Source organism: Anomaloglossus baeobatrachus, chromosome 5 (assembly GCF_048569485.1).
Source record: "Anomaloglossus baeobatrachus isolate aAnoBae1 chromosome 5, aAnoBae1.hap1, whole genome shotgun sequence".
In the NCBI taxonomy this organism is placed as follows: domain Eukaryota; kingdom Metazoa; phylum Chordata; class Amphibia; order Anura; family Aromobatidae; genus Anomaloglossus; species Anomaloglossus baeobatrachus.
This window is the reverse complement of record NC_134357.1, coordinates 446,100,249-446,113,994: the sequence shown is the minus strand read 5'-3', so window position 1 is coordinate 446,113,994 and position 13,746 is coordinate 446,100,249.

Below are 13,746 nucleotides of genomic sequence, written 5' to 3'. Positions count from 1 at the left end.
GGGGCCTGGAACGGCCCCGCCATCCTCCCCAAAGCCACTTCCTTGCCTAATTTCTCGGCCACAACCCCCGAATGCTGATAAGCTGACAAAAGGTTCTTTGTCGCCGCCGGCACTGCAAAAGTGGGAGCCGGAATTCTGAAACCCTCCCCAAATCCCAACCGCAAAACTTCAGCTTTCTCTCTATCTGGGTACCTATTTAGGTACGGAAGCATCGCGGCTAACCTCACCGGCGTCAGACCCTTGGGTATGAGTGGTGCCGGGCTTGGATTTGCCTTTCTTAAAGCACTTTGCCGCTCCATGTGAGGTCCCATTACAATGGGTACAGAGGTGCTTAAAACGGCAGGTGGCCCCGAACTTGCATTGCCCCTCATTGAATTGCCAACACACGCCGGGCTTTTGCGAACCCCCCTGACCTGGCTGACTACCAGCACCCTGCGATCCGGACTGGCCGGCAGACCCGGCCCCGCCCTGAAAGGGCTGGCCATATCTCGACGGCGCCATAACCCGTAACCACAACCCGATGTCCTTTTGGTCCCATCTAATAGAAGGTCGAACGGCCTTCCGCTGACGAAACTGTTCATCATACCTAAGCCATGTCTGTCCCCCATACACCCTGTACGCCTCACCAATAGCGTCCATATAGCAAAACAAATGTGAACAGTTCTCCGGCGCCTTCTCGCCTATCACACTCGCCAAAATAGCAAAAGCCTGCAACCAATTAGTGAACGTCTGAGGGATCAAGCGCCACCGCCGCTTCTTCTCCTCCTCTTTCTTGCTCTCGTCCTTTTTACCTTTGTCTAAATTAAATTTTGCCAACGGCAGCAGGGAGAAGATCTCTATGTATTCATCCTTCCATATCTTCTCCTTCACCTCTGTCTTAAGATGGGAACCCAAGGGACCCTCAAAACAGACGAAAACCTCCCCCCGCGCCCGATCATCCAAATGAAGCCTGTCCTCCTTATTCTTTTCCGTCTGAACCGACACCGACACCGGGGAAGCAATACCCGCCACTGGCGTTCCACTAATGCCCAAGGGAGGCGGATTAATCCAAGCCCCCACTGGCCCTGCGTGTTCCCGTGCCCCCCCAATCCGCTCCAGCAACGTACGCACACAACCTATAAGCTCTACCACCTCCCCCCCACCTGACACCTCTCCTCCACCCCCCGTGGGTAACCCCTGCCGAAACCCTGGGTGACCTACATCCCCCCTTGCATTCTGTACCTGACAATACTGGGAAGACAAACAAGACATAGAACCATACTCACCGGGCTGCACGAGGGTAGCGGCCCCGTCAGCCGGACTACCAGACTCCTGTCGTCCCTCCGGCTGCTCAGTAGATTCCTGCCCCCGCGCCTCCGCTCCGCCGCCGTTAGCCCCTGCTGCCGCAGGGCCGGAAGATCCCTCCAGGAGCTGATCCTGCGGCTGCTGTCCGCCCCCCCAGCCGGCTGCCAGAGGGGGCTGTCTGCGGTCCTCTGGATCCTGCCGACGCCGCTCCCACAACCCACTCCACGGGGCCCCCCCGACATTCGGGGCCTCTGCTGATGAGGGCCCTGCACGCCAGGCCCGGTGCACTACCGATTCCAGCCGTCGCGATCCGCCCCCTCCGCTAGGGCCCGCCCCCTCATCCGACCTCCACCGCAGACAGGGCTCAGGGCGCTCGGCCGGCACATCACCAGAGCGCCCTGCCGCAGCTCCGACAGCCACCGTTGACATAGTGGGAGCAGGCCCCGCCCCCAACTCCAGGGAAGGCCTGCTCTCCACCGCTGGACCCGGCCGCATTCTTGAATTCCTCCCAGACCGGGGCCTGCTGGACTTTTTTGCACATGGCGCCCGGCCTGGAGGGTCCCCGGAGGGGCTTCTAATGCATCGCCGGGCCCGGGGAGTCACCTCAGGTGATAACCGCTCCGGCGGTCTGGATCTCCGGAGGCGCCGCTCACGTGGGGGGGGAGCCCCCACCGCCTCCCGACTCCCTCCGATGAGTCCCTGCACCGACGCCTGCAGCCAGCCTGGAGGATGGTCGCCAGCCGCCGCTCGCAGCCGCTCCAGGATGTTTTCAACGGACTCCATTGCCGCAGGTAATGTGGCTGCGACTCGTCCTTCAGCCAGGGGAGCGGGAAAGTGCCGCTCCTCCCCTTTGCCCCTCCAATCCTTTCAAAACGGGCTCGCTCCCCCTCCCCCACCCATGACACCCTGACCTCCCCACCAATCAGGGGTCATGCAGGCCTCCGCAAATGCCCCGGGGGGGGAGGGGGGGGCAATGCTCCGTCCTCTCTTTACAGCAGGGGACATTATTAATTAAACAATGGGCTCATTACTGCACGGGACATTACAGCAGGGAACATCACTAAACAATGAGCACATTACTTGGCTTACACTAGAGTACATACGATATATCTCAAACTATATTTTAACTGGAAAAGTTGGGGGTCGTCTTATACGCCCAGTCGTCTTATATGCCGGAAAATACGTTAGTTAAGGCTTAAAAATTGTTTTAATTTTTATTTCTTAAATAAATAGTACACATGAAAATAGACAATTTTGTAATATATCTTATCAAATAAATTTACTTCTTTCTCCTCCTGGACTGATCATTTTCAAAATTCTCAATTCCCGTCAATTCAATCAATACACATTTTTATATTACTGAGATAAGAGATAGCAGCTGCTACTGAGAAGGTGCAGGGAGGAAGGGGGAGTGAGAGGCAGAGCTTTTCCTTCCCCCTCCTCTTCTTTAAGGATATAATCTTATAAAAAACAATTACCATTTCCTATCTCAGTAATTTCAAAATCTGTATTCACTAAAAACAAATTTTACCCTGAAATTGAGAATTTCGAGAAAGAAAGATAAGTCAAAAACAAGAAAAAAGCAAATTTGTCTGACATCAAAATTGTTTATTTTCATGTGTATTATCGATTTAGAAAATAAAAATTAATTGAGCCCACCTGTGTGTAATTTATTCTCAGTAGAAATACTGCTGGTTTTTTTTTTAAAACCTCAAAGGTTTTTTTTTTAGAACCTTAGGGAGCAAACAGCATCATGAAAACCAAGTAACGCATCAGACAGGTCAGGGATAAAGTTTTGGAGAAGAGTAAAGCAGGGTAGGTTTGAAAAAATATAGTTCGAGGCCTGAACATCTCACGGAGTGCTGTTCAATACATCATCCAAAAATGGAAGGAGTAAGGCACAACTGCAAACCTACCAAGACATGTCCGTCCACCTAAACTAACATCACAAGCAAGGAGAGCACAAATTGGATAAGTAGCAAAGAGGCCCACATGGTCACTCTGGAGGAGCTGGAGGAGCTGGAGAGAGACACAGCTCAGGTGGAAGAATCTGCTTGCAGGAGCTATTAGCCGTATACTCCACAAATCTGGCCTTTGTGGAACAGCGGCAAGAACATTTTTGAAAGTAAACTATGAGAAGTCTTGTTTGTAGTTTGCAAAAAGCCATGTAAGGGAAACAGCTAACAGGTAGAAGAAGGTGCTGTGGGCAGATGAGACTCAACTAGCACTTTTTGAGCTAAATGCAAAATGCTATGTGTGGTGGAAAACTAACACCAGCATCACCCTGAAAACACCCACTATTAAACATGGTGGTGGCAGTAACATGCATTGGGGAGGCTTTTCTTCAGCAGGGAGTGGGAAACTGGTCAGAGTTAATGAGAAGATGCATGGAGCTAAATACAGGGCAATACTGGAGGAAAACCTGTTAAAGGCTCTAATAGACTTTGGACTGGGGTGTAAGTTCACTTTCCAGCAGGACAATGACCCTAAACATATTGCCAGAGCTAGAATGGATGGTTTAGATCAAAGCATATTCAAGTGTCTGAATGGTCCAGTCAAAGTCCAGACCTAAATCCCATTGGAATTTGCGGTGAAACTTGAAAATTCCTGTTTACTGATGCTTTCCATGCAATCTCACTGACCTAGAGCTATTTTGCAAAGACGAATCACCAAAAATGTCAACTTCTAGATGTGCAAAGCTGGTAGAGACATACTCAGGGGGTGTGAATACAAATGCAAGTCGCAATTTTCAAATTGATATTTTTTTTTTTAATATTTTGAAAACAATGTATGATTTCGTTTACACTTCACAAATACTTGTTACTTTGTGTTGCTATTAGTGACAGACGGAACCAGACTGTAAAAGTCCGGATCTGCGTAGTTTCAAAGGTACCCGGTTGCCAGACCAGGGCCCGGGATTCCAGGTATTGTTCCGAATCCAGCACTGGAGAAATAAAAAAAAGGAAATAAGAATGAAGCAAGCGCATCATACTTACGGAGGATCCAGCGCGGTTGTACACTGCTCCCACGGCCTCTCCTTCATTTCCTTGGCCGCTCATTATTGCTCATCCATATGCACTGCTTTCTCCACCAACCAGCCATCCTGACATCTATGACTGACTGCAGTCAGACGTGTCCCGCAGCCTGTGTGACAGCGTTTGACTGCAACCAATCACAGGTGCTGTGTTACGGGGGCTGTCTGATTATAAAAACCAAAGGGATATCAGACAGTCAGGGTCCACCGTGCAAAGTCTCTGCTGCAGACTATGGCAGAGGATAAGGGGTATCTTGTACTACGGAAGCAGTACTGACACTGATACATCTCAGTGACACTAGAGCCAATCACGGCGTGTACTGTTAAAGTCACAGCGACTACCGTATTTAGCATTAACGTAAAAGGGATAGGTTAATGAGTGAGGAAGAGTATATAAGTGTGCCGCTGTAAATAGTAGTAGTACAAGTGCAGAATGCAATACCTCTGTTAAACTCACAGAGGCATATAGTTAGGAAATAAAGCAATTCCTCCCTTACTCGGAGGGTGTGTGGTATGGTCTCTGTTAATGATCACAGAGACAAAAGCAGTGAGTGTGAAATGGCACCTACCTAGGTCCGTTCCGCTAGTGGTGCCAGGAGACGGACAGCAGTGTAAGCCGCACAAAGCTCCTACCTGCGTTCGCTCCACTAGTGTGCGAGGACACGAACCACTAGATATGGCACCTGCCTAGGTCCGCTCCACTAGTGGTGCAAAAGAGACGGACAGCAACACAAGCCGCACAAAGCTCCTACCTATGTTCGCTCCCCTAGTGTGCGAGGATTCGAACAACTGCCAGACGCAGTATAAGGAACGTTACCCTAGCGGCAACGTCCACCTACGAGTAGAATCACAAGGCCCAGCCGGACCATGTGCCTCAGGCACCTGCCTATGTCCGCTCCACTAAGATGTAAGGATACGGACTGCAGCCGAAGCTGTAAGGTACAAGAACGCTACCCTGCCAGTAGCGCTCACCTAGCATAGACAGAGAGATGCCTAGAGGGACGTGCACAGAGCGTCTACTCTCATGCATGAACCAAGAGGACTGAGCACCGGGCGGCGTGCGTCAGGGTCTTATATAGACTCTGTGCCTCATCCAAGATGGAGGACACCAGAGCCAATCCGCTGCCAGAACGACAGCAATGACGTCAAGCTGGCCTATCACCGAGCAAAGCATCACAAGCACATGACCAGCGACCAATCGTCATAGACGGTGTCAGAGACATGTGACCACGTGTCACAAGCACATGACCAGCGGCCAATCAGCTTAGGTGTTAGAGACATGTGACCTCGTGTCAGCGATGATGTCACCCGCACATGTGCAATGGCTCCAAGATAGGACTTAGTCTCCAGCGCTTGCACATGTGCAGTAGCAAGACATCCGAACATAGTCTCCAGTGCTCGCACATGTGCAGTATTAAGAAATCCAAACATAGTTTCCAGTGCCACAGCAACCGTAACAGTACCTCCCCCTCAAGGGCCCCCCTCCCGGCGACGCAGGTAATCGGCAACTAAGTCGGGAGCATGGACAGCCTCCTCAGGCTCCCAAGAGCGATGTTCCGGGCCGTAGCCCTCCCAATCTATCAAGAAGAACCTGCGCCCTCGAACCATCTTAGAACCAACTATGGCTCGTACCTCATAGCTAGAGCGAGAGGAATCAGAGGCAGGAGAGTGCACTTCACGAGCGTGAGGTAAAATAGCCGGCTTTAACAGTGAAACATGGAATTTGTCATGGATCCTAAGATGGACGGGTAACTTCAATTGGTAGACTACAGGATTTACCTGTCGAAGAACCTCATAGGGACCCAGGAAGCGAGGAGCGAATTTGACAGAGCTCACTCTAAGTTTCACGTGTTTTGCAGAGAGCCACACAAAGTCCCCCGGAGAAAAAACAGGGGCCGGGCGACGAAACCGATCGGACACCATCTTCATACGGTCCTTAGCTGCTTGGATCGACTCTTGAGTCTGATCCCAAACCTCTCTGGCATTAGTTGCCCAGTCGGCCACAAGAGGAGGAGGTGCAGCAGCGGGAAATGGTACCGGTACCCTAGGGTGTTGCCCATTATTGAGTACGAATGGTGTCTGCCCAGTGGCCTCAGCCAGCGAATTGTTAAGGGCAAATTCTGCCCAGGGTAGGAGGGAGGACCAGTTATCGTGGTTCTCAGCAACAAAGTGTCGAAGGTATATAATCATGGATTGATTGGTACGCTCAACCAAACTATTGGTCTCCGGATGGTATGCCGAAGAGAGATTCAACTCAATTTGCAGAAGGCTACAAAGATCTCGCCAGAAACGGGAAGCAAATTGCGGGCCTCTATCACAAATGATACGATCTGGCATCCCGTGAAGCCTAAAGACATGCTTGAGGAATAGTTTGGCTAGTACCCTGGAAGATGGGATTCTCGATAACGGTACGAGATGAACCATCCGGGAGAAATGGTCCGTAATGACCCACACAAATCTATGTCCCTGTGAACACGGAAGATCACCCACAAAGTCCATGCCTACCACCTCCCATGGTCTATCTGGCACTGGTAAAAAATGCAAGAGCCCAGCCGCTCTCTGCTGTAACGGACGGTTGCGAGCACACGAGTAGCAGGAACCGACATATCTCTTGACGTGGCTGGTTAAGTGTGGCCACCAATAGCACCTCTTGAGTAACTCTCGTGTCCATCTAATACCAAAATGCCCACCCACCTTTGAGGTGTGGGCCCACGACAGTATATCATTCTGTTGATCAGGCGGAACAAAGGTCTAGCCCGGTGGGATTTGGTCTAACGTCACAGGGGAGAGCGTATGAAAAACCCTGGAGGGAAGGATAAGACGAGGTTCGTCAATCTCTTCCTGGGTAGAAACCATAGAGCGAGACAGGGCGTCTGCCTTGTTATTCTTACTCCCAGACAGATAGTTGATGGAGAAGTGAAAGCGGGAGAAAAACAAGGACCAGCGAGCTTGGCGAGGATTCAGACACTGAGCGGTTTGTAAGTACGTCAGATTCTTATGGTCTGTATAGATGTAATGCTGCCACCAGGGGGAGCCAGAGCTCTGTAGCATAATACACTACACAGAGCAATGAAAACCAGGAAGTGAATTCACAGCATTCTCATGCATTACCTCAAAGCACAGCTGAGAAGCAGAGCTGCAGAGCATGCAAGGAATAGTCACACAGGCTGGGTTAAACACCGTACGGCAGAAGCAGGACCGGAGGGACGAGCAAAAGCGGAGTCAAAGTCAGGCCAAGGTCAGTACCGAGGAAGCAACCGAGTGGGGAACTAGGAGAGGGGACAGAGGACAGGAGGGACGACCAGGGGACAGAACACAGACAAGGGCACGGGGGCACAGGAACAGACAGATCAGGATATCACTCACAGGACAAGCAATCACAGGCAAAGCAGTGCTAAGCTTATAGCCGGCACTGGTTCACTGGAAATGCCAGCTTTTAAGGCATCTAGGGTCTGGAAGTGAGGCTCGAGAAAAGGCTCCGCCCCCTAGCCATGTGGACAGGGAGGCGAACCATGACAATAGACCTGGAAAGGCTGTTTTGCTCCTTCTAGCAAGTGATGCGACTCTTCCAAGGCTAATCTCAGGGCGAGCAGTTCCCTATCCCCAATGGTATAGTTTCTCTCTGCCGGTGAAAAGGTTTTAGCAAAGAAGAAACACGGCCTTTTTCTACCTACACTGTTCTTTTGATACAAGACCGCACCAGCACCCACTGAAGAGGCATCAACCTCCAAGAGGAAGGGCTTATTCTCATCGGGTCTTTGAAGAACGGAAGCAGTTGAAAAGTGTCTTTTTACTGCCTCAAAATCCTGGGATGTCTCAGTAGACCAGACTTTTGGATTAGCACCTTTCTTAGTCAAGGCCACCATAGGGGCCACCAAAGTGGAGAAATGGGGTATGAACTGCCGGTAATAATTTATGAATCCTAAGAAGCGTTGCACCGCCTTCAAGGAATGAGGTTCGGACCATTCCAGGACAGCAGAGAGCTTCGCAGGATCCATAGCCAGACCCTCTTGTGAGATAATGTAACCCAAAAAAGGCAAGGATGACTGCTCGAATACACATTTTTCGAGTTTAGCAAACAATGAATGCTCCCTTAAACGGGAAAGGACATGAACGACATCCTGACGATGAGTCTCCAGATCAGGAGAAAAAATCAGGATGTCGTCCAGATACACCACGACAGAGGATAACAGTAAATCCCTGAACACATCGTTTACGAAGTCCTGAAATACTGCGGGTGCATTACACAAACCAAAAGGCATGACGAGGTATTCATAGTGACCGTCTCGGGTGTTAAAAGCGGTCTTCCATTCGTCACCCTCTCGAATTCATACCAAGTTATACGCACCCCGCAGATCCAACTTCGTAAAAACCTGAGCTCCCCTCAGTCTGTCAAAGAGCTCCGAAATTAAAGGTAACGGGTATTTGTTCTTTATTGTGATTGCGTTGAGACCCCTGTAATCTATGCAGGGACGCAAATCACCCTCTTTCTTCCGAACAAAGAAAAACCCAGCTCCCGCGGGAGAGACAGACTTACGAATGAACCCCTTCTCTAAACTCTCTCTTATATAGGTCGACATGGCCTCCGACTCAGGTATTGACAGGGGGTAAACCCTGCCCTTAGGTGGAACTGAACCTGGGATAAGGTCTATGGCGCAGTCATACGGCCTATGGGGTGGAAGAACCTCAGCACACTGTTTGGAGAACACGTTAGCGAAATCCAAATAGGGTGTAGGTATGGGAGAGAGATCAGTTGATGCAACCGCAACGACTTTAGGTGGTAAGGGAAAAAATCGGGACTGACATTTCGAACCCCAACTAATAATGCTGTCGGACTCCCAGTCAATTAAAGGAGCATGAGTCCGAAGCCATGGGAGACCCAGAAGGACGTCGTCTATACCCTCAGGCAAAACAAGAAAAGAAATCTCCTCTATGTGACCCTGAGGCAGGGAAAGGCGCAAGGGAACTGTCCTCAATGTAATGGAGTCAGACAACATAGTCCCATTAACAACACGGACAGGAATAGGCGCCTCTAACATGATAGAGGGAATATTGTGTCTTTTTACAAATCCTGAGGACACAAAAGTCCCGTCAGCTCCGGAATCCACAAAAGCCATAATAGGCCATGTATTCTCAGAGAATGAGAGCTGACCTGGGATACTACACTTAGAGGGTGCAGAAGACGTCTCTAGTAACCCCCCTCTAATGGTTACTAGGCCTGGGAGTTTCCCTGACGGCTAGGACACTTGTTGGCATAGTGCCCAGCCTGACGACATACGTAACATATAGGAGGACCAGACTTGCGTAGTCTGGAGGACGTATGACCTAACTCCATAGGAGTGGGAGATGTTTCAGATGCTGAGGAAGATGGTGGTGGACCCTCAACAACTGGAATAGCCCGATGCTTAGGGCGTGAAGAAGAGACCTCGAGTCTACGTTCCCTATGGCGTACGTCGATCCTCGTTGCTACTGTGATCAAGTCCTCCAGAGAAGCAGTGACCTCACGAGTAGCAAGGGCATCCTTGACATAGCCTGCCAACCCTCTCTAGAAGATAGGAATCAACACCTTCTCTGGCCAGTCTAGTTCTGCCACCAGAGTTCTAAAAGCAATGGCATAAGAACTAGTGGATAACGAACCCTGATATAGATCTACCAGTCTCAGGGCCGCATCATGGGTAACCTGCGGACCCATGAATACCGCTTTAAGAGCATCAAGAAAGTCTTGATGTCTCAGAGTAACCACATCAGAGCACTCCCATAGGGGAGTCGCCCATTCTAAGGCTTTGTCCTGAAGTAAGGAGATGATAAAGCCTACTCTGGACCTCTCCGTAGAGAAGCGAGAAGAGTTGACCTCTAGGTGTATCTGACACTGACTAATGAAACCACGACATGATCTGGCATCGCCAGAATATCTGTTTGGCAGAGCAAGTCGAGGATCATGTGCAGATGTCACCATGGTCTGAGGTTTATCCTCTATACTCTTGAGCCACGACTCAAGTACTTGTATATAACGGTGTAACTGCTGATATTCTGCCATAACTGCCAGACCTTTGGCTCAGTCCTAATGTTACGGGGGCTGTCTGATTATAAAAACCAAAGGGATATCAGACAGTCAGTGTCCACCGTGCAAAGTCTCTGCTGCAGACTATAGCAGAGGATAAGGGGTATCTTGTACTACGGAAGCAATACTGACACTGATACGTCTCAGTGACACTAGAGCCAATCACAGCGTGTACTGTTAAAGTCACAGCGACTACCATATTTAGCATTAACGTAAAAGGGATAGGTTAATGAGGGAGGAAGAGTATATAAGTGTGCCGCTGTAAATAGTAGTAGCACAAGTGCAGAATGCAATACCTCTGTTAAACTTACAGAGGCATATAGTTAGGAAATAAAGCAATTCCTCCCTTACTCGGAGGGTGTGTGGTATGGTCTCTGTTAATGATCACAGAGACAAAAGCAGTGAGTGTGAAATGGCACCTACCTAGGTCCTTTCCTCTAGTGGTGCCAGGAGACGGACAGCAGCGTAAGCCGCACAAAGCTCCTACCTGTGTTCGCTCCACTAGTGTGCGAGGACACGAACCACTAGATATGGCACCTGCCTAGGTCCGCTCCACTAGTGGTGCAAAAGAGACGGACAGCAGCACAAGCCGCACAAAGCTCCTACCTATGTTCGCTTCCCTAGTGTGTGAGGCCCAGCCGGACCATGTGCCTCAGGCACCTGCCTATGTCCGCTCCACTAAGATGTAAGGATACGGACTGCAGCCGAAGCTGCCAGTAGCGCTCACCTAGCATAGACAGAGAGATGCCTAGAGGGACGTGCACAGAGTGTCTACTCTCATGCATGAACCAAGAGGACTGAGCACCGGGTGGCGTGCGTCAGTGTCTTATATAGACTCTGTGCCTCACCCAAGATGGAGGACACCAGAACCAATCCGCTGCCAGAACGACAGCAATGACGTCACGCTGGCCTATCACCGAGCAAAGCGTCACAAGCACATGACCAGCGACCAATCGGCATAGAAGGTGTCAGACACATGTGACCACGTGTCACAAGCACAGGACCAGCGGCCAATCAGCTTAGAAGGTGTCAGAGACATGTGACCTTGTGTCAGCGATGATGTCACCCGCACATGTGCAATGGCTCCAAGATAGGACTTAGTCTCCAGCGCTTGCACATGTGCAGTAGCAAGAAATCCGAACATAGTCTCCAGTGCTCGCACATGTGCAGTAGCAAGAAATCCGAACATAGTCTCCAGTGCTCGCACATGTGCAGTAGCAAGAAATCCGAACATAGTCTCCAGTACCACAGCAACCGTAACATGCTGTCTACGGGTGTTACGGTTGCTGTGGCTCTGGAGACTATGTCCGGATTTCTTGCTACTGCACATGTGCAAGCGCTGGAGACTAAGTCCTATCTTGGAGCCATTGCACATGTGCGGGTGACATCATCGCTGACACGAGGTCACATGTCTCTGACACCTTCTAAGCTGATTGGCCACTGGTCATGTGCTTGTGACACGAGGTCACATGTCTCTGATACCTTATATGCCGATTAGTCGCTGGTCATGTGCTTGTGACGCTTTGCTCGGTGATAGGCCAGCGTGACGTCATTGCTGTCATTCTGGCAGCGGATTGGCTCTGGTGTCCTCCATCTTGGATGAGGCACAGAGTCTATATAAGACCCTGACGCACACCGCCCGGCGCTCAGTCCTCTTGGTTCATGCAAGAGAGTAGACGCCCTGTGCACGTCCCTCTAGGCATCTCTCTGTCTATGTTAAGTGAGCGCTACCGGCAGGGTAGCGTTCTTATACCTTACAGCTTCGGCTGCAGTCCGTATCCTTACGTATTAGTGGAGCGGACATAGGCAGGTGCCTGAGGCACATGGTCCGGCTGGGCCTTGTGATTCTACTCGTAGGTGGAAGTTGCCGCTAGGGTAACGTTCCTTATACTGCGTCTAGCAGTTGTTCGTATCCTCGCACTCTAGGGGAACGAACAGAGGTAGGAGCTTTGTGCGGCTTATGCTGCTGTCCGTCTCTTTTGCACCACTAGAAGAGCGGACCTAGGCAGGTGCCATATCTAGTGGTTCGTTTCCTCGCACACTAGTGGAGCGAACGCAGGTAGGAGCTTTGTGCGGCTTACGCTGCTGTCCATCTCTTTTGCACCACTAGAAGAGCGGACCTAGGCAGGTGCCATATCTAGTGGTTCGTGTCCTCGCACACTAGTGGAGCGAACGCAGGTAGGAGCTTTGTGCGGCTTACGCTGCTGTCCGTCTCCTGGCACCACTAGAGGAACGGACCTAGGTAAGTGCCATTTCTCACTCACTGCTTTTGTCTCTGTGATCTTTAACAGAGACCATTCCACACACCCTCCAAGTAAGGGAGGAATTGCTTTATTTTCTAAATTATATTCCTCTGTGAGTTTAACAGAGGTATTGCACTCTGAACTTGTGCTATTATTTTTTAGAGTGGCACACTTATATACCCCTTATCCTCTGCCATAGTCTGCAGCAGAGTCATTGCACGGTGGACCCTGACTGTCTGACATTCCTTTAGGTTTTATTATCAGACAGCCCCCCGTAACATTAGGACTGAGCCAAAGGTCTGGCAGTTATGGCAGAATATCAGCAGTTACACCGTTACATACAAGTACTTGAGTCGCGGCTCAAGAGTATAGAGGATAAACCTCAGACCATGGTGACATCTGCACATGATCCTCGACTTGCTCTGCCAAACAGATATTCTGGCGATGCCAGATCATGTCGTGGTTTCATTAGTCAGTGTCAGATACACCTAGAGGTCAACTCTTCTCGCTTCTCTACGGAGAGGTCCAGAGTAGGCTTTATCATCTCCTTACTTCAGGACAAAGCCTTAGAATGGGCAACTCCCTTATGGGAGCGCTCTGATGTGGTTACTCTGAGACATCAAGACTTTCTTGATGCTCTTAAAGCGGTATTCATGGGTCCGTAGGTTACCCATGATGCGGCCCTGAGACTGTTAGATCTATATCAGGGTTCGTTATCCACTAGTTCTTATGCCATTGCTTTTAGAACTCTGGTGGCAGAACTAGATTGGCCAGAGAAGGTGTTGATTCCTATCTTCTGGAGAGGGTTGGCAGGCTATGTCAAGGATGCCCTTGCTACTCGTGAGGTCCCTGCTTCTCTGGAGGACTTGATCACAGTAGCAACGAGGATCGACGTACGCCATAGGGAATGTAGACTCGAGGTCTCTTCCTCACGCCCTAAGCGTCGGGCTATTCCAGTTGTTGAGGGTCCACTACCATCTTCCTCAGCATCTGAAACATCTCCCACTCCTATGGAGTTAGGTCATACGTCCTCCAGACTACGCAAGTCTGGTCCTCCTATATGTTACGTATGTCGTCAGGCTGGGCACTATGCCAACAAGTGTTCTAGCCATCAGGGAAACTCC